Below are 26428 nucleotides of genomic sequence, written 5' to 3' on the forward strand. Positions count from 1 at the left end.
TTCATCCCTGTGGCTGCGGTCCTCGTCACTCTGTTGTCCCTCTTGCTAGCAGCTTCCCATGTAGACACTGTCGGCAATCGTACGACCTCCGTGACAACCGTAGGATTGTAGTAGTGAGAAGAAGATCAGCAGGTATCCTAACTGCATTTCTGTTGAGCTAGACACAATGAGCAGCACCGATGTTGTCGTCTCTTTCTTGGGGCAGTACCGGACCGGGCATACTCACTAGACCTTAGTGAGCTGGGCATGCCAACATACGACATGACACATCTGGAGGGAGAGTTCACAGAGGCAGAAATCTAGGACGCGGTTCATGTTGGGGAACGTAGTAATTTCAAAATTTTCCTACGCACACGCAAGATCATAGTGATGCACAGCAACGAGAGGGGAGAGTGTTGTCTACGTACCCACGCAGACCGACTGCGGAAGCGTTGACACAACGTAGAGAAAGTAGTCGTACGTCTTCCCGATCCGACCGATCCAAGCACCGTTACTCCGGCACCTCCGAGTTCTTAGCACACGTACAGCTCGATGACGATCCCCGGGCTCCGATCCAGCAAAGCGTCGGGGAGGAGTTCCGTCAGCACGACGGCGTGGTGACGATCTTGATGTTCTACCGTCGCAGGGCTTCGCCTAAGCACTGCTATCAAATAATCGAGGTGGAATATGGTGGCAGGGGGCACCGCACACGGCTAAGGAACGATCTCAATGATCAACTTGTGTGTCTAGAGGTGCCCCCTGCCTCCGTATATAAAGGAGCCAAGGGGGAGGGGGCCAGGAGGAGGGCGCAGGAGGAGTCCTACTCCTACCGGGAGTAGGACTCCCCCCCAATCCTAGTTGGACTAGGATTCCCCGAGGGGGAAAGAGAGAGGGGGGCCGGCCACCTCTCCTAGTCCTAATAGGACTAGGGGAGGGGGCGCGCGGCCACCTTGGGCTGCCCCTTTCTCCTTTCCACTAAAGCCCATAAAGGCCCATATGGCTCCCGGGGGGTTCCGGTAACCTCCCGGTACTCCGGTAAAATCCCGATTTCACCCGGAACACTTCCGATGTCCAAATATAGGCTTCCAATATATCAATCTTTATGTCTCGACCATTTCGAGACTCCTCGTCATGTCCGTGATCACATCCGGGACTCCGAACTAACTTCGGTACATCAAAATGCATAAACTCATAATAACTGTCATCGTAACGTTAAGCGTGCGGACCCTACGGTTCGAGAACAATGTAGACATGACCGAGACATCTCCGGTCAATAACCAATAGCGGGACCTGGATGCCCATATTGGCTCCTACATATTCTACGAAGATCTTTATCGGTCAGACCGCATAACAACATACGTTGTTCCCTTTGTCATCGGTATGTTACTTGCCCGAGATTCGATCGTCGGTATCTCAATACCTAGTTCAATCTCGTTACCGGCAAGTCTCTTTACTCGTTCTGTAATACATCATCCGCAACTAACTCATTAGTTGCAATGCTTGCAAGGCTTATGTGATGTGCATTACCGAGAGGGCCCAGAGATACCTCTCCGACAATCGGAGTGACAAATCCTAATCTCGAAATACGCCAACCCAACATGTACCTTTGGAGACACCTCTAGAGCTCCTTTATAATCACCCAGTTACGTTGTGACGTTTGGTAGCACACAAAGTGTTCCTCCGGTAAACGGGAGTTGCATAATCTCATAGTCATAGGAACATGTATAAGTCATGAAGAAAGCAATAGCAACATACTAAACGATCGGGTGCTAAGCTAATGGAATGGGTCATGTCAATCAGATCATTCAACTAATGATGTGACCTCGTTAATCAAATAACAACTCTTGTTCATGGTTAGGAAACATAACCATCTTTGATTAACGAGCTAGTCAAGTAGAGGCATACTAGTGACACTCTGTTTGTCTATGTATTCACACATGTATTATGTTTCCGGTTAATACAATTCTAGCATGAATAATAAACATTTATCATGATATAAGGAAATAAATAATAACTTTATTATTGCCTCTAGGGCATATTTCCTTCAGTCTCCCACTTGCACTAGAGTCAATAATCTAGATTACATGGTAATGATTCTAACACCCATGGAGCCTTGGTGCTGATCATGTTTTGCTCGTGGAAGAGGCTTAGTCAACGGGTCTGCAACATTCAGATCCGTATGTATCTTGCAAATCTCTATGTCTCCCACCTGGACTAATCCCGGATGGAATTGAAGCGTCTCTTGATGTGCTTGGTTCTCTTGTGAAATCTGGATTCCTTTGCCAAGGCAATTGCACCAGTATTGTCACAAAAGATTTTCATTGGACCCGATGCACTAGGTATGACACCTAGATCGGATATGAACTCCTTCATCCAGACTCCTTCGTTCGCTGCTTCCGAAGCAGCTATGTACTCCGCTTCACATGTAGATCCCTCTACGACGCTTTGTTTAGAACTGCACCAACTGACAGCTCCACCGTTTAATAAAAACACGTATCCGGTTTGCGATTTAGAATCGTCCGGATCAGTGTCAAAGCTTGCGTCGATGTAACCATTTACGACGAGCTCTTTGTCACCTCCATAAACAAGAAACATATCCTTCGTCCTTTTTAGGTATTTCAAGATGTTCTTGACCACTGTCCAGTGATCCACTCCTAGATTACTTTGGTACCTCCCTGCTAAATTATATAGCAAGGCCACATCAGTCTGTACACAGCATTGCACATACATGATAGAGCCTATGGCTGAAGCATAGAACATCTTTCATTTTTTCTCTATTCTTCTGCCAGTGTCGGCATTGAGTCTTACTCAACTTTCACACCCTTGTAACACAGGCAAGAACCCCTTTCTTTGCTTGATCCATTTGAACTTCTTCAAAACTTGTCAAGGTATGCTTTGGAAAGTCCAATTAAGCGTCTTGATCTATCTCTATAGATCTTGATGCCCATATGTAAGCAGCTTCACCGAGGTCTTTCATTGAAAAACTCTTATTCAAGTATCCCTTTATGCTATCCAGAAATTCTATATCATTTCCAATCAGCAATATGTCATCCACATATAATATCAGAAATGCTACAGAGCTCCCACTCACTTTCTTGTAAATACAGGCTTCTCCGAAAGTCTGTATAAAACCAAATGCTTTGATCACACTATCAAAGCGTTTATTCCAACTCCGAGAGGCTTGCACCAGTCCATAAATGATCGCTGGAGCTTGCATACTTTGTTAGCTCCCTTTGGATCGACAAAACCTTCTGGTTGCATCATATACAACTCTTCTTCCAGAAATCCATTCAGGAATGCAGTTTTGACATCCATTTTGCCAAATTTCATAATCATAAAATGCGGCAATTGCTTAACATGATTCGGACAGACTTAAGCATCGCTACGGGTGAGAAAGTCTCATCGTAGTCAACCCCTTGAACTTGTCGAAAACCTTTTGCGACAAGTCGAGCTTTGTAGACAGTAACATTACCATCAGCGTCAGTCTTCTTCTTGAAGATCCATTTATTCTCAATTGCTTGCCGATCATCGGGCAAGTCAACCAAAGTCCATACTTTGTTCTCATACATGGATCCCATCTCAGATTTCATGGCTTCAAGCCATTTTGCGGAATCTGGGCTCACCATCGCTTCTTCATAGTTCGTAGGTTCATCATGATCTAGCAGCATGATTTCCAGAACAGGATTACCGTACCACTCTGGTGCGGATCTCGCTCTGGTTGATCTACGAGGTTCAGTAGTATCTTGTCCTGAAGTTTCATGATCATCATCATTAGCTTCCTCACTAATTGGTATAGGTGTCGCAGAAACAGTTTTCTGTGATGTACTACTTTCCAATAAGGGAGCAGGTACAGTTACCTCGTCAAGTTCTACTTTCCTCCCACTCACTTCTTTCGAGAGAAACTCCTTCTCTAGAAAGGATCCATTCTCAGCAACAAATCTTGCCTTCGGATCTGTGATAGAAGGTGTACCCAACAGTTCTTTGGGTATCCTATGAAGACGCATTTCTCCGATTTGGGTTCGAGCTTATCAGGTTGAAGCTTTTTCACATAAGCATCGCAACCCCAAACTTTAAGAAACGACAACTTTGGTTTCTTGCCAAACCATAGTTCATAAGGCGTCGTCTCAACGGATTTTGATGGTGCCCTATTTAACGTGAATGCGGCCGTCTCTAAAGCATAACCCCAAAACGATAGCGGTAAATCAGTAAGAGACATCATAGATCGCACCATATCTAGTAAAGTACGATTACGACGTTCGGACACACCATTACGCTGTGGTGTTATGGGTGGCGTGAGTTGCGAAACTATTTCACATTGTTCCAAATGTACACCAAACTCGTAACTCAAATATTCTCCTCCACGATCAGATCGTAGGAAACTTTAATTTCTTGTTACGATGATTTCAACTTCTCTGAAATTCTTTGAACTTTTCAAATGTTTTCAGACTTATGTTTCATAAGTAGATATACCCATTATCTGCTAAGATCATCTGTGAAGTGAGAAAATAACGATATCCGCCACGAGCCTCAATATTCATTGGACCCACATACATCTGTATGTATGGATTTCCAACAAATCTGTTGCTCTTCTCCATAGTACCGGAGAACGGCGTTTTAGTCATCTTGCCCATGAGGCACGGTTCGCAAGTACTAAGTGATTCATAATCAAGTGGTTCCAAAAGTCCATCAGTATGAAGTTTCTTCATGCGCTTTACACCGATATGACCTAAACGGCAGTGCCACAAATAAGTTGCACTATCATTATCAACTCTGCATCTTTTGGTTTTATAATTATGAATATGTGTATCAGTACTATCGAGATTCATCAAAAATAGACCACTCTTCAAGGGTGCATGACCATGAAAGATATTACTCATATAAATAGAACAACCATTATTCTATGATTTAAATGAATAACCATCTCGCATCAAACAAGATCCAGATATAATGTTCATGCTCAACGCTGGCACCAAATAACAATTATTTAGGTCTAATACTAATCCTGATGGTAGATGTAGAGGTAGCGTGCCGACCGCGATCACCTCGACTTTGGAACCATTTCCCATGCACATCGTCACCTCATCCTTCGCCAGTGTTCGCTTAATCCGTAGTCCCTGTTTCGAGTTGCAAATATTAGCAACAGAACCAGTATCAAATACCCAGGTGCTACTGCGAGCTCTAGTAAGGTACACATCAATAATATGTATATCACATATACCTTTGTTCACCTTGCCATCCTTCTTATCTGCCAAATACTTGGGGCAGTTCCGCTTCCAGTGACCAGTCTGCTTGCAGTAGAAGCACTCAGTTTCAGGCTTAGGTCCAGACTTGGGTTTCTTCTCTGAGCAGCAACTTGCTTGCCGTTCTTCTTGAAGTTCCCCTTCTTCTTCCCTTTGCCCTTTTTCTTGAAACTAGTGGTCTTGTTAACCATCAACACTTGATGCTCCTTCTTGATTTCTACCTCCGCAGCTTTCAGCATTGCGAAGAGCTCGGGAATAGTCTTGTTCATCCCTTGCATATTATAGTTCATCACGAAGCTCTTGTAGCTTGGTGGCAGTGATTGGAGAATTCTGTCAATGACGCAATCATCTGGAAGATTAACTCCCATCTTGAATCAAGTGATTATTATACCCAGACATTTTGAGTATATGCTCACTGACAGAACTGTTCTCCTCCATCTTGCAGCTATAGAACTTATTGGAGACTTCATATCTCTCAATCCGGGCATTTGCTTGAAATATTAAATTCAACTCCTGGAACATCTCATATGCTCCATGACGTTCAAAACGTCGTTGAAGTCCCGATTCTAAGCCGTAAAGCATGGCACACTGAACTATCGAGTAGTCACCAGCTTTGCTCTGCCAGACGTTCATAACATCTGGTGTTGCTCCAGCAGCAGGCCTGGCACCCAGCGGTGCTTCCAGGATGTAATTCTTCTGAGCAGCAATGAGGATAATCCTCAAGTTACGGACCCAGTCCGTGTAATTGCTACCATCATCTTTCAACTTTGCTTTCTCAAGGAACGCATTAAAATTCAACGGAACAACAGCACGAGCCATCTATCTACAATCAACATAAACAAGCAAGATACTATCAGGTACTAAGTTCATGATAAGTTTGAGTTCAATTAATCAAATTACTCAAGAACTCCCACTTAGATAGACATCCCTCTAATCCTCTAAGTGATCACGTGATCCAAATCAACTAAACCATAACCGATCATCACGTGAGATGGAGTAGTTTTCAATGGTGAACATCGTTATGTTGATCATATCTACTATATGATTCACGCTCGACTTTTCGGTCTCCGTGTTCCAAGGCCATATCTGCATATGCTAGGCTCGTCAAGTTTAACCTGAGTATTCTGTGTGTGCAAAACTGGCTTGCACCCGTTGTAGATGGACGTAGAGCTTATCACACCCGATCATCACGTGGTGTCTGGGCACGACGAACTTTGGCAACGGTGCATACTCAGGGAGAACACTTCTTGATAATTTAGTGAGAGATCATCTTATAATGCTACCGTCAATCAAAGCAAGATAAGATGCATAAAAAGATAAACATCACATGCAATCAATATAAGTGATATGATATGGCCATCATCATCTTGTGCTTGTGATCTCCTTCTCCGAAGCACCGTCATGATCACCATCATCACCGGCGCGACACCTTGATCTCCATCGTAGCATCGTTGTCGTCTCGCCAATCTTATGCTTCCACGACTATCGCTACCGCTTAGTGATAAAGTAAAGCATTACATCGCGATTGCATTGCATACAATAAAGCGACAACCATATGGCTCCTGCCAGTTGCCGATAACTCGGTTACAAAACATGATCATCTCATACAATAAAATTCAGCATCATGTCTTGACCATATCACATCACAACATGCCCTGCAAAAACAAGTTAGACGTCCTCTACTTTGTTGTTGCAAGTTTTACGTGGCTGCTACGGGCTTAAGCAAGAACCAATCTCACCTACGCATCAAAACCACAACGATAGTTTGTCAAATAGACTCCGTTTTAACCTTCGCAAGGACCGGGCGTAGCCACACTCGGTTCAACTAAAGTTGGAGAGACAGTCGCCCGCAAGCCACCTATGTGCAAAGCACGTCGGGGGAACCGGTCTCGCGTAAGCGTACGCGTAATGTTGGTCCGGGTCGTCTCGTCCAACAATACCGCTGAACCAAAGTATGACATGCTGGTAGGCAGTATGACTTATATCACCCACAACTCACTTGTGTTCTACTCGTGCATATAACATCAAACCATAAAACCTAGGCTCGGATGCCACTGTTGGGGAACGTAGTAATTTCAAAATTTTCCTACGCACACGCAAGATCATGGTGATGCACAGCAACGAGAGGGGAGAGTGTTGTCTACGTACCCACGCAGACCGACTGCGGAAGCGTTGACACAACGTAGAGGAAGTAGTCGTACGTCTTCCCGATCCGACCGATCCAAGCACCGTTACTCCGGCACCTCCGAGTTCTTAGCACACGTACAGCTCGATGACGATCCCCGGGCTCCGATCTAGCAAAGTGCCGGGGAGGAGTTCTGTCAGCACGACGGCGTGGTGACGATCTTGATGTTCTACCGTCGCAGGGCTTCGCCTAAGCACTGCTACAATACAATCGAGGTGGAATATGGTGGCAGGGGGCACCGCACACGGCTAAGGAACGATCTCAATGATCAACTTGTGTGTCTAGAGGTGCCCCCTGCCTCCGTATATAAAGGAGCCAAGGGGGAGGGGCCGCCGGCCAGGAGGAGGGCGCAGGAGGAGTCCTACTCCTACCGGGAGTAGGACTCCCCCCCCAATCCTAGTTGGACTAGGATTCCCCGAGGGGGAAAGAGAGAGAGGGGGGCCGACCACCTCTCCTAGTCCTAATAGGACTAGGGGAGGGGGGAGGCGCGCGGCCACCTTGGGCTGCCCCTTTCTCCTTTCCACTAAAGCCCATTAAGGCCCATATGGCTCCCGGGGGGTTCCGGTAACCTCCCGGTACTCCGGTAAAATCCTGATTTCACCCGGAACACTTCTGATGTCCAAATATAGGCTTCCAATATATCAATCTTTATGTCTCGACCATTTCGAGACTCCTAGTCATGTCCGTGATCACATCCGGGACTCCGAACTAACTTCGGTACATCAAAATGCATAAACTCATAATAACTGTCATCGTAACGTTAAGCGTGCGGACCCTACGGTTCGAGAATAATGCAGACATGACCGAGACACATCTCTGGCCAATAACCAATAGCGGGACCTGGATGCCCATATTGGCTCCTACATATTCTACGAAGATCTTTATCGGTCAGACCGCATAACAACATACGTTGTTCCCTTTGTCATCGGTATGTTACTTTCCCGAGATTCGATCGTCAGTATCCAATACCTAGTTCAATCTCGTTACCGGCAAGTCTCTTTACTCGTTCTGTAATACATCATCTCGCAACTAACTCATTGGTTGCAATGCTTGCAAGGCTTATGCGATGTGCATTACCGAGAGGGCCCAGAGATACCTCTCCGACAATCGGAGTGACAAATCCTAATCTCGAAATACGCCAACCCAACATCTACCTTTGGAGACACCTATAGAGCTCCTTTATAATCACCCAGTTACGTTGTGACGTTTGGTAGCACACAAAGTGTTCCTCCGGTAAACGGGATTTGCATAATCTCATAGTCATGGGAACATGTATAAGTCATGAAGAAAGCAATAGCAACATACTAAACGATCGGGTGCTAAGCTAATGAAATGGGTCATGTCAATCAGATCATTCAACTAATGATGTGACCTCGTTAATCAACTAACAACACCTTGTTCATGGTTAGGAAACATAACCATCTTTGATTAACGAGCTAGTCAAGTAGAGGCATACTAGTGACACTAAGTTTGTCTATGTATTCACACATGTATTATGTTTCCGGTTAATACAATTCTAGCATGAATAATAAACATTTATCATGATATAAGGAAATAAATAATAACTTTATTATTGCCTCTAGGGCATATTTCCTTCAGTCTCCCACTTGCACTAGAGTCAATAATCTAGATTACATGGTAATGATTCTAACACCCATGGAGCCTTGGTGCTGATCATGTTTTGCTCGTGGAAGAGGCTTAGTCAACGGGTCTGCAACATTCAGATCCGTATGTATCTTGCAAATCTCTATGTCTCCCACCTGGATAGATCCCGGATGGAATTGAAGCGTCTCTTGATGTGCTTGGTCCTCTTGTGAAATCTGGATTCCTTTGCCAAGGCAATTGCACCAGTATTGTCACAAAAGATTTTCATTGGACCCGATGCACTAGGTATGACACCTAGATCGGATATGAACTCCTTCATCCAGACTCCTTCGTTCGCTGCTTCCGAAGCAGCTATGTACTCCGCTTCACATGTAGATCCCGCTACGACGCTTTGTTTAGAACTGCACCAACTGACAGCTCCACCGTTTAATGTAAACACGTATCCGGTTTGCGATTTAGAATCGTCCGGATCAGTGTCAAAGCTTGCATCAACGTAACCTTTTACGGTGAGCTCTTTGTCACCTCCATATACGAGAAACATATCCTTAGTCCTTTTCAGGTATTTCAGGATGTTCTTGACCGCTGTCCAGTGATCCACTCCTGGATTACTTTGGTACCTCCCTGCTAAACTTATAGCAAGGCACACATCAGGTCTGGTACACAGCATTGCATACATGATAGAGCCTATGGCTGAAGCATAGGGAACATCTTTCATTTTCTCTCTATCTTCTGCACTGGTCGGGCATTGAGTCTGACTCAACTTCACACCTTGCAACACAGGCAAGAACCCTTTCTTTGCTTGATCCATTTTGAACTTCTTCAAAATCTTGTCAAGGTATGTGCTTTGTGAAAGTCCAATTAAGCGTCTTGATCTATCTCTATAGATCTTTATGCCTAATATGTAAGCAGCTTCACCGAGGTCTTTCATTGAAAAACTCTTATTCAAGTATCCCTTTATGCTATCCAGAAATTCTATATCATTTCCAATCAGCAATATGTCATCCACATATAATATCAGAAATGCTACAGAGCTCCCACTCACTTTCTTGTAAATACAGGCTTCTCCGAAAGTCTGTATAAAACCAAATGCTTTGATCACACTATCAAAGCGTTTATTCCAACTCCGAGAGGCTTGCACCAGTCCATAAATGGATCGCTGGAGCTTGCACACTTTGTTAGCTCCCTTTGGATCGACAAAACCTTCTGGTTGCATCATATACAACTCTTCTTCCAGAAATCCATTCAGGAATGCAGTTTTGACATCCATCTGCCAAATTTCATAATCATAAAATGCGGCAATTGCTAACATGATTCGGACAGACTTAAGCATCGCTACGGGTGAGAAGGTCTCATCGTAGTCAACCCCTTGAACTTGTCGAAAACCTTTTGCGACAAGTCGAGCTTTGTAGACAGTAACATTACCATCAGCGTCAGTCTTCTTCTTGAAGATCCATTTATTCTCAATTGCTTGCCGATCATCGCGCAAGTCAACCAAAGTCCATACTTTGTTCTCATACATGGATCCCATCTCAGATTTCATGGCTTCAAGCCACTTTGTGGAATCTGGGCTCACCATCGCTTCTTCATAGTTCGTAGGTTCATCATGATCTAGCAGCATGATTTCCAGAACAAGATTACCGTACCACTCTGGTGCGGATCTCGCTCTGGTTGATCTACGAGGTTCAGTAGTATCTTGTCCTGAAGTTTCATGATCATCATCATTAGCTTCCTCACTAATTGGTATAGGTGTCGCAGAAACAGTTTTCTGTGATGTACTACTTTCCAATAAGGGAGCAGGTACAGTTACCTCGTCAAGTTCTACTTTCCTCCCACTCACTTCTTTCGAGAGAAACTCCTTCTCTAGAAAGGATCCATTCTCAGCAACAAATATCTTGCCTTCGGATCTGTGATAGAAGGTGTACCCAATAGTTACTTTTGGGTATTCTATGAAGACGCATTTCTCCGATTTGGGTTCGAGCTTATCAGGTTGAAGCTTTTTCACATAAGCATCGCAATCCCAAACTTTAAGAAACGACAGCTTAGGTTTCTTGCCAAACCATAGTTCATAAGGCGTCGTCTCAACGGATTTTGATGGTGCCCTATTTAACGTGAATGCGGCCGTCTCTAAAGCATAACCCCAAAACGATAGCGGTAAATCAGTAAGAGACATCATAGATCGCACCATATCTAGTAAAGTACGATTACGACGTTCGGACACACCATTACGCTGTGGTGTTCCGGGTGGCGTGAGTTGTGAAACTATTCCACAATTTTTCAAATGTACACCAAACTCGTAACTCAAATATTCTCCTCCACGATCAGATCGTAGAAACTTTATTTTCTTGTTACGATGATTTTCAACTTCACTCTGAAATTCTTTGAACTTTTCAAATGTTTCAGACTTATGTTTCATTAAGTAGATATACCCATATCTGCTTAAATCATCTGTGAAGGTGAGAAAATAACGATATCCGCCACGAGCCTCAATATTCATTGGACCACATACATATGTATGTATGATTTCCAACAAATCTGTTGCTCTCTCCATAGTACCGGAGAACGGTGTTTTAGTCATCTTGCCCATGAGGCACGGTTCGCAAGTACCAAGTGATTCATAATCAAGTGGTTCCAACAGCCCATCAGTATGGAGTTTCTTCATGCGTTTTACACCGATATGACCTAAACGGCAGTGCCACAAATAAGTTGCACTATCATTATCAACTCTGCATCTTTTGGCTTCAACATTATGAATATGTGTATCACTACTATCGAGATTCATCAAAAATAGACCACTCTTTAAAGGTGCATGACCATAAAAGATATTACTCATATAAATAGAACAACCATTATTCTCTGATTTAAATGAATAACCGTCTCGCATCAAACAAGATCCAGATATAATGTTCATGCTCAACGCTGGCACCAAATAACAATTATTTAGGTCTAATACTAATCCCGAAGGTAGATGTAGAGGTAGCGTGCCGACCGCGATCACATCGACTTTGGAACCATTTCCCACGCGCATCGTCACCTCGTCCTTTGCCAGTGTTCGCTTAATTCGTAGTCCCTGTTTCGAGTTGCAAATATTAGCAACAGAACCAGTATCAAATACCCAGGTGCTACTGCGAGCTCTAGTAAGGTACACATCAATAACTTGTATATCACATATACCTTTGTTCACCTTGCCATCCTTATCCGCCAAATACTTGGGGCAGTTCCGCTTCCAGTGACCAGTCTGCTTGCAGTAGAAGCACTCAGTTTCAGGCTTAGGTCCAGACTTGGGTTTCTTCTCCTGAGCAGCAACTAGCTTGCCGTTCTTCTTGAAGTTCCCCTTCTTCTTCCCTTTGCCCTTTTTCTTGAAACTAGTGGTCTTGTTAACCATCAACACTTGATGCTCCTTCTTGATTTCTACCTTCGCAGCTTTCAGCATTGTGAAGAGCTCAGGAATAGTCTTGTTCATCCCTTGCATATTATAGTTCATCACGAAGCTCTTGTAGCTTGGTGGCAGTGATTGGAGAATTCTGTCAATGACGCAATCATCTGGAAGATTAACTCCCATATGAATCAAGTGATTATTATACCCAGACATTTTGAGTATATGCTCACTGACAGAACTGTTCTCCTCCATCTTGCAGCTATAGAACTTATTGGAGACTTCATATCTCTCAATCCGGGCATTTGCTTGAAATATTAACTTCAACTCCTGGAACATCTCATATGCTCCATGACATTCAAAACGTCGTTGAAGTCCCGATTCTAAGCCGTAAAGCATGGCACACTGAACTATCGAGTAGTCATCAGCTTTGCTCTGCCAGACGTTCATAACATCTGGTGTTGCTATTTTCAACCGGCAAGGTCTGCGGCAGGGAGATCCTATGTCTCCCCTACCGTTTGTTATGGTCATGGAAGGTCTGCACCACTTGCTCCAGCGCGCGGCAATTGATGGCGTGATGGCACCTCTTACGCATGCGGGATTACGACACATGACCTCAATTTATGCGGATGATGTTGTCACCTTTATCAGACCAGACCTCCAGAGCCTTAGGGCGTGTGCTGCGCTACTGGAAGATTTCGGCATGGCGTTGGGGCTTCGCACGAACATGGCCAAGTGCTCCGCACACCCTATTCGCTGTTCAGATGAACAAGTGCAGCAGATTGCGGATGAGCTGGGATGCCAAATCGCTGGGTGGCCATGCCGCTACCTGGGACTACCACTGGGTTTGCGCAAAATATCAGCATCACAATTGCAGTATCTAGTGGATAGAATGGCTGATCGACTTCCTGCGTTGCAAGCAAGACTCCTATTCAGGGCTGGACAGTTGGAACTGCTGAAGACCACGCTGGCCTCCATGCCCATTCACGCGATGGCAGCGCTTGATCTACCGGTCAAAACAATTGAAGCGGCGAACAAGATATGCCGTGTGTTTTTGTGGAAGGGGCACCGCGAGGTGCACTGTGGCCATTGTATGGTCGCATGGGACCAAGTTTGCACACCGAAGGAGTATGGTGGTCTCGGCATACCGAACTTGCGCCTCCTCAACACGGCGCTTAGAGAGCGATGGCCTTGGCTGATGAGAATTGAGCATGATCGGCCATGGAGTGAGTTCAACTTGCAAGTATCTCTAGACTCCCTAAGCATATACAAGGCGGCGACCAAGTGTAATCTAGGAAATGGTGAGGTGGCACTGTTCTGGACGGATTGGTGGCTAGAGGAGGGACGAATCCAAGATTGATCTCATGCCAAAGCTATTCGCGGTTGTTAAGAGAAGGGCATGGAAACGAACGGTGAGGCAAGCCGTAGTTGACGGATGGTGGCAGGATGTGTCGCCAAACATGGGCCCTCAGGAGCTGAGCGAATTTTTGCAGCTCGTGGACAGAACTCGACACATTCAGCTGCTGGACATTGAAGATAAACTGGTTTGGGATTGGGAGAATAATGGCTGCTACTCGGCGAGATCGACTTACCGAGTGTTCTTTGCTGGGAGAGTAGAGGCTAATGGAGCATCACGAATTTGGCGGTCAAGGGCGCCGGCGACCTACAAGTTCTTCACATGGTTAGCAGCAAGGGAGAGGTGCTGGATGACCGATAGGCTTGTGCACCGACACATACCACACCTGACAGCCTGCCCCTTCTGTGATCAAGCCCCTGAGACGATCAACCGCATCCTTCTTGGATGTGTGTTCGCTAGACAAGTGTGGTTCTCCATCCTTGACCACTGGGATAAACTAGCTTGGCTACCTACTGCAGACGCCAACTTGGTAGAATGGTGGACCTCTATAAATCCACAACCAAAGCTTAGGAAGGAGACATGGACTGTAATCGCGCTAGTTGCATGGCTGTTATGGAAGCACATAAACGATATGATGTTCAACGGAAGGATCCCTTCCACAAGTGAGCTTCTTAGGAGGATCGGCTTAGAAGGGCAAGACTGGAGGGCCGCTGGGCTGTTGCGTGAAGAGAGGTCACTTTCAGATAGTCTAGATGGGTGGGCTAGTAGTGAGTAATCCGCATGTCGAGATTTGTCTAGCGGTACGATACTTGCCCGAGATTCGATCGTCGGTATCCCGATACCTTGTTCAATCTCGTTACCGGCAAGTCTCTTTACTCGTTCCGTAACACATCATCCCGTGATCAAATCCTTGGTCACATTGTGCACATTATGATGACGTCCTACCGAGTGGGCCCAGAGATACCTCTCCGTTTACACGGAGTGACAAATCCCAGTCTCGATTCGTGCCAACCCAACAGACACTTTCGGAGATACCTGTAGTGTACCTTTATAGCCACCTAGTTACGTTGTGATGTTTGGCACACCCAAAGCACTCCTACGGTATCCAGGAGTTGCACAATCTCATGGTCTAAGGAAATGATACTTGACATTAGAAAAGCTTTAGCAAACGAACTACACGATCTTGTGCTAGGCTTAGGATTGGGTCTTGTCCATCACATCATTCTCCTAATGATGTGATCCCGTTATCAACGACATCCAATGTCCCTGGTCAGGAAACCGTAACCATCTATTGATCAATGAGCTAGTCAACTAGAGGCTTACTAGGGACATGGTGTTGTCTATGTATCCACACATGTATCTGAGTTTCCTATCAATACAATTCTAGCATGGATAATAAACGATTATCATGAACAATGAAATATAATAATAATAACTAATTTATTATTGCCTCTAGGGCATATTTCCAACAGACTCCCACTTGCACTAGAGTCAATAATCTAGTTCACATCACCATGTGATTAACACTCACAGGTCACATCGCCATGTGACCAACATCCAAGAGTCTACTAGACTCAGTGATCTAGTTCACATCACTATGTGATAAACACTCAAAGAGTTCTGGGTTTGATCATGTTATGCTTGTGAGAGAGGTTGTAGTCAACGGGTCTTGCCATATTCAGATCCCTATGTATTTCGCAAAACTTTATGTCATATCGTAGATGCTGCTACCACGTTCCACTTGGAGCTATTCCAAATTATTGCTCCATTATACATATCCGGTATCTCTACTCAGAGCTATCCGGATAGGTGTTAAGCTTGCATCGACGTAACTCTTTACGTCGAACTCTTTATCACCTCCATAACCGAGAAACATTTCCTTATTCCTCTAAGGACAATTTTGACCGCTATCTGGTGATCCAGTCCTAGATCACCTTTGTACCCTCTTGCCAGACATGTGGCAAGGCACACATCAGGTACGGTACTCAGCATGGCATACCGTATAGAGCCTATGACAAGAGCATAGGGGACGACATTCGTCCTTCCTCTTTCTTCTGCCGTGGTTAAGCTTTGAGTCTTACTCAACTTCACACCTTACAACTCAGGTAAGAACCCCTTCTTTGACTGATCTATTTTGAACTCCTTCAAAAACATGTCAAGGTGTGCGTTCTTTGAGAGTATCATCAGGCGTCTTGATCTATCTCTATAGATCTTGATGCCCAGTATGTAAGCAGCTTTATCCAGGTCTTCCTTTGAAAAAATACTCTTCAAACAACCATTTATGCTTTCCAGAAATTCTACATTATTTCGGATCAACAATATGTCATCCACATATACTTATCAGAAATGTTGTAGTGCTCCCACTCACTTTCTTGTAAATACAAGTTTCTAGCAAACATTGTATAAACCTAAAAGCTTTGATCACTCCATCAAAGCATATATTCCGATTCCGAGATGCTTGCTCTACTCCATAGAAGGATCGCTGGAGCCAGCATACCTTTTAGCATCCTTAGGATCGACAAAACCTTTTATTGTATCACATACAACTTTTTCTTATGAAAAATGGTAAGAAAACTTGCTTTGACATCCATCTGTTAGATTTCATAATCGAAAAATACAGCTAATGCTAACATGATTCCGACGGACTTAAGTATCGCTACGGGTGAGAAATTCTCATCGTAGTCAACTCCTTGAACTTGTGAAAAGACTCTTTCCCACAAGTCGAGCTTCATAGACGGTAACATTACCGCCCACGTCCGTCTTCTTCTTAAAGATCCATTTATCTCAATGGCTTGCCGATCATCGGGCAAGTCCACCAAAGTCCATACTTTGTTCTGATATATGGATCCTATCTCAGATTTCATGGCTTCTAACCATTTGTCGGAATACAGGCCCACCATCGCTTCTCCATAGCTCATAGGTTCATTGTTGTCTAACAACATGATATCTAAGACAGGATTACTGTACCACTTAGGAGTAGTACATATCCTTGTCGACCTACGAGGTTCGATAGCAACTTGATCCAAAGCTTCATGATCACTATCATTAACTTCCTATTCAACAGACGTAGGCGCCATAGAAAACATCTTTCTGTGTTGCATCACTCTCTGGTTGAAGTAAAGGTTCGACAACCTCATCAAGTTCTATCTTCCTCCCACTCAATTCTTTCGAGAGAAACTCCTTCTCGAGAAAGGAACCGTTCTTAGCGACAAACAATTTGCCCTCGGATCTGAGATAGAAGGTATACCCAACTGTCACCCTTGGGTACCCTATGAAGATGTGTTTGTACGCTTTGGGTTTGAGCTTCTCCGGCTGAAGCCTTAAGCATCGCAGCCCCAAACATTAAGAAACGACAACTTTGGTTTCTTGCCAAACCATATTCTTACAACGTCGTCTCAACGGACTTAGATGGTGTCCTATCTAAAGTGAATGCAGCTGTCTCTAACGCATAACCTCAAAATGAAAACGGTAGATGGGTAAGAGACATCATAGATCACACCATATCTCATAAGGTTCGTTTATGATGTCCGGACACACCATTACCCTGTGGTGTTCCAGGTGGCTTCAACTGTGAAACAATTCCACAATGTCTTAAGTGTTTACCAAACTCATAACTCAGAAATTCTCATTGATCAGATCATAGGAATTTGATCTTCTTGTTATGATGATTCTTAACTTCACTCTGAAATCGCTTGAACTTTTCAAACGTTTTAGACTTGTGCTTCATTAAGTAAATATACCTATATCTACTCAAATCGTCAGTGAAGATGAGAAAATAGTGATATCCACCGCACGTTTCAATTCTCATTGGATCACACGCATCAACATGTATGATTTCCAACAAGTCACTTGCCCGTTTCATTGTACCTGAAAACGGGGTCTTAGTCATCCTGCCCATGAGGCATGGCTCGCACGTGTCCAGCGATTCAAAATCAAGTGACACCAAACATCCATAGACATGGAGTTTCTTCATGCATCTTACGCCAATATGACCTAAGCGGCAGTGCCACGAGAAAGTGGTACTATCATTATTAACTCTACATCCTTTGGCGTGAACATGTGTATCACCACGACCGAGATTCAATGAACCATTCACATAGGGTGCATGACCATGAAATGTATCATTCATGTAAACAGAATAACCATTATTCTCTAACTTAAATGAATGACCGTATTGCAATGAACATGATCAAATCATATTCATGCTCAACGTAGACACCTGATAACATTTATCTAGGTTCAATACTAATCCCGAAGGCAAATGGAGCGTGCGATGGTGATCTCATCAACTTTGGAAACACTTCCAACACACATCGTCACCTCGCCCTCAGCCAGTCTCCGTTTAGTCATAGCTTTTGCTTCAAGTCACCAATAATAGTAACTGAACCGGTATCCAATACCCAGGTGCTACCGGGAGTACTAGTGAGGTACACATTAATAACACGTATAAATTTTGTTGAAGTTGCCAGCCTTCTTATCTACCATGAATTTGGGGTAATTCCGCTACCAGTGACCGTTCCCTTTACAATAGAAGCACTTAGTCTCGGGTTTAGGTTCAACCTTGGGATCCTTCACTGGAGCGGCAACTGGTTTGCCATCCATGAAGTTTCCCTTCTAGCCCTTACCCTTCTTGAAACCAGTGGTCTTGTTAAACCATCAACACTTGATGCTCCTTCTTGATTTCTACCTTTTACGGTCTTAAGCACCGCGAACAGCTCCGGGATCAACTCCATCCCTTGCATGTCATAGTTCATCACGAAGATCTAGTATCTTAGTGATAGTGGCTAGAGAACTCTATCAATCACTATCTTATCTGGAAGTTTAACTCCCACTTGATTTAAGTGATTGTAGCACCCAGACATTCTGAGCACATGCCCACTAGCTGAGCTATTCTCCTCCATCTTGTTGGCTAAAGAACTTATCAGAGGTCTCACACCTCTCAACACGGGCATGAGCCTGAAATCCCAATTTCAGCTCTTGGAACATCTCATATGTCTTATGGCGTTCAAAACGTCATTGGAATCCCGATTCTAAGCCGTAAAGTATGGTGCACTAAACTATCAAGTAGTCATCAGGATGTGTCTGTCAGGTGTTCACAACATCCACAGACGACGTTGTAGGGGTTTGCACATCGAGCGGTGCATCAAAGATATAAGCCTTCTGTGTAGCAGTGAGGACACTCCTCGGACTACGGACCTAGTCCGCATCATTGCTTACAATATCTTTCAACTTAATCTTTCTCTAGGAACGTATTGAAACAGGGAGCTACAACGTGAGCTATTTATCTACAACATATTTGCAAAGACAATTTAGACTATGTTCATGATAATTGAGTTCATCTAATCAAATTATTTAATGAACTCCCACTCAGATAGACATCCCTCTAGTCATCTAAGTGAAACATGATCCGAATCGACTAGGCCGTGTCCGATCATCACGTGAGACGGACTAGTCATCAACGGTGAACATCTCATGTTGATCGTATCTTCTATACGACTCATGTTCGACCTTTCGGTCTTCCGTGTTCCGAGGCCATGTCTGTACATGCTAGGCTCGTCAAGTCAACCTAAGTGTATTGCATGTGTAAATCTGGCTTACACCCGTTGTATTCGAACGTTAGAATCTATCACACCCGATCATCACGTGGTGCTTCAAAACAACGAACCTTCGCAACGGTGCACAGTTAGGGGGAACACTTTCTTGAAATTTTAGTGAGGGATCATCTTATTTAAGCTACCGTCATTCTAAGCAAATAAGATGTAAAACATGATAAACATCACATGCAATCAAATAGTGACATGATAAGGCCAATATCATTTGCTCCTTTTGATCTCCATCTTCGGGGCTCCATGATCATCGTTGTCACCGGCATGACACCATGATCTCCATCATCGTGTCTTCTTGAAGTTGTCTCATCATCTATTACTTCTACTACTATGGCTAACACTTTAGCAATAAAGTAAAGTAATTACATGACGTTTATGTTGACACGCAGGTCATAAATAAATTAAGACAACTCCTATGGCTCCTGTCGGTTGTCATACTCATCGACATGCAAGTCGTGATTCCTATTACAAGAACATGATCAATCTCATACATTACATATATCATTCATCACATCCTTTTGGCCATATCATATCACAAGGCATATGCTGCAAAAACAAGTTAGACGTCCTCTAATTGTTGTTGCAAGTTTTTACGTGGCTGCTATAGGTTTCTAGCAAGAACGTTTCTTACCTACGCGAAAACCACAACGTGATATGCCAATTTCTATTTACCCTTCATAAGGACCCTTTTCATCGAATCCGATCCGACTAAAGTGGGAGAGACAGACACCCGCTAGCCACCTTATGCAACTAGTGCATGTCAGTCGGTGGAACCAGTCTCACGTAAGAGTACGTGTAAGGTCGGTCCGGGCCGCTTCATCCCACGATGCCGCCGAATCAAGATAAGACTAGTAACGGCAAGTAAATTGACAATATCGGCGCCCACAACTACTTTGTGTTCTACTCGTGCATAGAAAGTACGCATAGACCTAACTCATGATGCCACTGTTGGGGATCGTAGCAGAAATTCAAAATTTTCTACGCATCACCAAGATCAATCTATGGAGTAATCTAGCAACGAGGGGAAGGAGAGTGCATCTACATACCATTGTAGATCGCTAAGCGGAAGCATTCAAGTGAACGGGGTTGATGGAGTCGTACTCGTCGTGATCCAAATCACCGATGATCCTAGTGCCGAACGGACGACACCTCCGCGTTCAACACACGTACAGCCCGGTGACGTCTCCTACGCCTTGATCCAGCAAGGGGAGAAGGAGAGGTTGGGGAAGACTCCATCCAGCAGCAGCACGATGGCGTGGTGGTGGTGGAGGAGTGCGGGACTCCAGCAGGGCTTGGCCAAGCACTACGAGAGACGAGGAGGGAGAGGGGTAGGGCTGCGCCAACAGGGAGGAACTTCATGTGTTGGGCTGCCCCTTTGCCTCCACTATATATAGGGGGAGAGGGAGGGCTGTGCCCCCACCTAGGGTTTCCGCCCTAGGGGTGGCGGCAGCCCTAGATCCCATCTAGGGTGGCGGCCACAAGGGGGAGAGGGGGAGGCGCACCTGAGGTGGGCCTTAGGGCCCATCTGCCCTAGGGTTTGCCCCCCTCCCCTCTTGGAGGCGCCTTAGGCCTTGGTGGGAGGCGCCCCAGCCCACCTAGGGGCTGGTCCCTTCCCACTATTGGCCCATGTAGGCCTCCAGGGCTGGTGGCCCCACCTGGTGAACCCCCGGACCCCTCCAGTGGTCCCGGTACACTACCGGTGATGCCCGGAACACTTCTGGTGGCCAAAACCATACTTCCTATATATTAATATTTACCTCCGGACCATTCCGAAACTCCTCGTGACGTTCGGGATCTCATCCAGGACTCCGAACAACATTCGGTAACCGCGTACATACTTTCCCTATAACCCTAGCGTCATCGAACCTTAAGTGTGTAGACCCTACGGGTTCGGGAGTCATGCAGACATGGCCGAGACAACTCTCCGGTCAATAACCAACAGTGGGATCTGGATACCCATGTTGGCTCCCACATGCTCCACGATGATCTCATCGTATGAACCACGATGTCAAGGATTTAATCAATCCCGTATACAATTCCCTTTGTCTAGCGGAACGATACTTGCCCGAGATTCGATCATCGGTATCCCGATACCTTGTTCAATCTCGTTACCGGCAAGTCTCTTTACTCGTTCCGTAACACATCATCCCGTGATCAACTCCTTGGTCACATTGTGCACATTATGACGACGTCCTACCGAGTGGGCCCATAGATACCTCTCCGTTTACACGGAGTGACAAATCCCAGTCTCGATTCGTGCCAACCCAACAGACACTTTCGGAGATACCTGTAGTGTACCTTTATAGCCACCCAGTTACGTTGTGACGTTTGGCACACCCAAAGCACTCCTACGGTATCCGGGAGTTGCACAATCTCATGGTCTAAGGAAATGATACTTGACATTAGAAAAGCTTTAGCAAACGAACTACACGATCTTGTGCTAGGCTTAGGATTGGGTCTTGTCCATCACATCATTCTCCTAATGATGTGATCCCATTATCAACGACATCCAATGTCCATGGTCAGGAAACCGTAACCATCTATTGATCAACGAGCTAGTCAACTAGAGGCTTACTAGGGACATGGTGTTGTCTATGTATCCACACATGTATCTGAGTTTCCTATCAATACAATTCTAGCATGGATAATAAATGATTATCATGAACAATGAAATATAATAATAATAACTAATTTATTATTGCCTCTAGGGCATATTTCCAACAACTAACACCACAGTGGATTTTGCATGTGTTTCCAACAATACCAGAAAACGCACCCATGCTCAGGAGCATCGAGGAAAGAGAAAACTGAGCGGGGTGGAATGAAAATAAAAATGAGGTAGCGTGGCACTAGAATGCATGGAGATCACGAACGTGGAAGTATTTGCCGGTTACAGACATATCACTGAAAGCTACATGTTCCTTCAGACAACTATAAACAACTTTCTAGTTGTGATCTTGTGCTAGTTTTTACCTCATTTTTTTTTGAAATTGCACAATTCACCTATTAGTTGACAATGCTATGATTTCCCCCTATTTATATCATTGTTCCCCAACTAACAAGCCCGGGCTCTATGTCAAGATTGACGAACTGGGGGAGTATCCAGCATGGCGCGAGTGAAATACAGGACAACTAGCACTAGTGGAAAAAGTGCTAGCCACAACTTTCGTTGGTGGCGCGGCATTTTCCATCCGCGCCAGCACTATTTTTTTCAAATAGTGCTGGCGTAGGCCAAATCCGTATGCCAGCTTTACAAGTATAGTGCTGGCGTTGATTGTTTTGTAAACGCCACAAATCTATTGGCCCATATACACTCACCGTTTGGAAATCACTGGTGACGTTGGTTTTCTTTGCACGCCATAGTTATTTTGTTAGTGCTGGCGTTATTTTTCTTTGCACGCCATAGTATATAATTATATTATGCTTGTTTTGCCATCATTTTATTTGGCATGTGATTAGCTATGGCGTTGCCATTTTTTCCAACGCCAGCAATGACCTAGTAAAATACCCAAGTCCATCGCTCACTCTCATTTCACACCCCACCCGGCCCGGTCGTAGCTAGCTAGACACAAACTCTCGTTGGACCAAAGTCGCCGCCGCCGCCCCTCGCTGCCGCCAAGGTTAGATCCACTCCTCCATTGGCGGATCTGAGCAAGTTTAGTAGAAATTATGTATAGGTTGACTGGTATATGTAAATCAAATTGTTTTTTCAAATTGTTAAAATTGTAGATCAGGGTTCCATTGTTTAATCCCATAAAAGAACATAATTTTCTTTGTTTACTTGACAAGTTGACATGCCTCTGTATAGATTAGTTAGGTTGTAGAATTTGTGTAAGTGTATTAGATCACTTGCCATACATTGATTGGAATTATTATCAACTTGCTTGTTATTATTGTTATGTTTGGTTCTTGTCAGCACTAAGAAAATTAATTCTTGTTTGACATTGTGATGCCATCTATATATATTTTTGTAGTGATTGACAGAAGTTATTCAGAAGTTATTTTTATATATGATAGTATGTGTATGTATAGAAGTTAGTTTGCTATATCTTATTTATCAAAATAGATTTATAATTTTATCTATTCTACTTAATTAACAAAATCATATCTTTCCAACACATAAACTATTTTACATTGCATATTATCTTGATCGTATATATACGCGATGTGTTTGTAGATCATGGCCAATTCTGGAGGCAATAACGTTAACGAGTCGGTGTGCGATGTGGACATGGCCAACAATGAATCCTTAAACACTTTTGAGTATGTCATCAAGAGCGTGCAAGGGCCAAATGACGATCTAAAGGGCCAGATTAAAGAGCTGCGCAAGGACGTTGTTCGGCTCGTTCAGGAGACTAGTCAGCTTAGAGACGAGAGGGATAAGCTCGTCGAGGATCGGGATAAACCGAAGGAGGATAGGAGACGCCTCAGGGGTGAGAGGATTGACCTGAAGATGGACATAGATCATTTCAAAAGAGAAGGAGACGCGGATAGAAAGAAGTTAATGCAGCTGGGCATAATCCTTGCTGAAGATTAGTTTTTTTAAGTAGCTAGCTAGCTCATCTTATTAGTTGATGATGATCTATTAACTAGAGTGCTTGAGTGAACTTATGTGAAGTTTAATATCAACTTGTTGAGTTCATGAGCCTCTTTATGTAATGATTATCTATTAAATAAGTACGTAGTGTTGATGAGTATATTGCGTTCAGTAGTATCTATTAAGTAAGTAGCTAGCTAGTGTTGATGAGTAATTTTTTTTATTATAAAAAAACTATTTGCTGGCGTTGGACGAGCAGGCACGCCAGAGTTATGATGGACTTAGTGCTGATGCTGGACAGGTGTTACGTCAGCACGATGTATGATACTGCTGACGTGTCCTCCAACGCCGCCACTACATTTTAGCAATGGCGTCATATTAGTGGCGTCGTATGTCTACGCCAGCAAGGCCGTTTTTGGCACGCCATAGCTAGACTTTTTTCACTAGTGTAGCCGGGCCTATTTGGGACAATTGCCAATTTAATAGAGTGAGATGAAATTTGAGGGAATTCAACATATTTTTTGTATGCTCCTGACAAACACTCGTCTGAGTTGTCTGCCAATCATCAGGTGACACAAAATCCTAACAGGTAGGTATAGTTTCTCAGTTTGAGAAATATATAATAAAGAGATATAAAAGCTGCCATGTGTCAAAGATATAAAAGCTGTCATAGAATCATGACCGGGGTAAGAAGTGAATTATACTCGCGGATTAATGCCCTCATATATGTTTCTCCCTCCCGATCAATTGATTCAAAATCATATGAAGTCTCCATCCACCTCCAAGGCAGGATCGCGGCAGCCATCTCTGGATTTATGTATGCTGATACGCCTGCCCATTAGATAAATTTCCAAGCCGTGGGTATAAAAATGGGCGACACTGACGACAACAACCATTTTGTAGTGTAGCAACGTGTTACAGATTAGGGACCGAATGGCTGCATCCTCCCTTCCAAAGCACCTCACAAAGGTGAAATATTTTTCCGCTTACCGTTGCTCGTTGTAAGTAGGTACTCGAGCTGGAAGGTTCGTCCGAGAACCATGTCGGCAGGCACTCACAAACACACACAGACATATTAGTGGTAACACTGAGAAGGTCACTTGTTCAGTTCAGAATTTAAGCAACTTGCACCGGCAGATTAATCAATTAAATCAAATGCTTAATGTGTCCCTATGTTCCTCCCACCTTCAATTGAATCAAGAATCACATGAATCGCCAGGCACCAAATACTGAGCAAATTCCAACCACCAACACACTAGTTATCACTCGTAAACCGTAACAGTGTTCGTACTGAAACATAGATTCATATACTATGATTTGTGTTGTACTTAAAATGCCATGACTGTGCATGGATTGATGTAGAGCCGGGGAGGCCACTTGTCATCATGGATTCGCAGTGTGGAGGGTTATAGATCTAATTTAGAGCAACTCTAGCAGAGTCGTCGTATTGACAGCCTCCATATCCTATATTCACAGCCTCCATCGCCACACGGAATTACAGGTAACTACCATATGGACAGCGCTTCAAAAGGTATCCTCGAGACGCCATACATGGCGACTGTGAGGAGGGTGCTCCATATATACTATGACAATCCCTTACAAGATGAAGACTCTGCTAGAGTGCTTTTTTTGGGTCAAAATCGTTAATGGCGGTTTTTATGGCGACCGGACAAATATGACGACTCTGCTAGAGTATCTCTTACCTTTCGTTTCAGTTGGCCATAGTTTTTGAGTTCAAAGATGAAAAGTCAGAATACAACAAATGTTTGTTTGGAATTGCTACACAATGTTACGAGAGACTTAATTTACCGATATATGTCAGTAGTGACATTATCTCTTTCGTTCCCCCATGTCTATCTTGGCTCCTCCCCTAATGGGAGAAGTATGGTGCATCTAGCCGCACCTATTTAGGATTTTTTTAGAAAAGGAGGATGACCCCCGGCCTCTGCATCTGGGAGAAGCATACGATCACTTTATTGATTATTTTCGAGGACCTTACAAAGTATTACAAACAATATATCTGAATCCACCATCTTGGCAACATATGCCGCTACTCCTATCCATATGATGATGGGATGCTAGCTCGGCCACTACCCAAACCACTCACCTAAACCTAACATCAAAAGCCGGAAGCCCCAGCCGAGCCACATATCGGGTCTGGGGCACAATCCGGTCAGACGCACTCGTGTGTCGTCGCAGCCATCTTCCACAGGCCCGTCTTCAGATTATATTGAGGCATCTACCTTGTCTGGCCACTCTGCCATCGACATCACCATGACGCCAGATAGCTACCTCCTCCTGTGCGAGTCCATCTCCGCGCATCGGACGCTGAGCCTCCACAGCGCCATGCCGCCGATCTCCGCCGCCATCAATGTGTGAGATGAAGTACCGCTTCACCACGACAGGTACAAGGTAAGGAAGGGCGAGGTCCCCATCGGAGACACGGCCGGACGGGCCGCCACCAGGAACCAGACAAGTTCGCCATACACGCCCAGCATCCCCATGCCCAAGTCGGCGCCTTCAAGAAGGTGACGACGTTGTGGCGC

Source organism: Triticum urartu, chromosome 7 (assembly GCF_003073215.2).
Source record: "Triticum urartu cultivar G1812 chromosome 7, Tu2.1, whole genome shotgun sequence".
In the NCBI taxonomy this organism is placed as follows: Eukaryota; Viridiplantae; Streptophyta; class Magnoliopsida; order Poales; family Poaceae; genus Triticum; species Triticum urartu.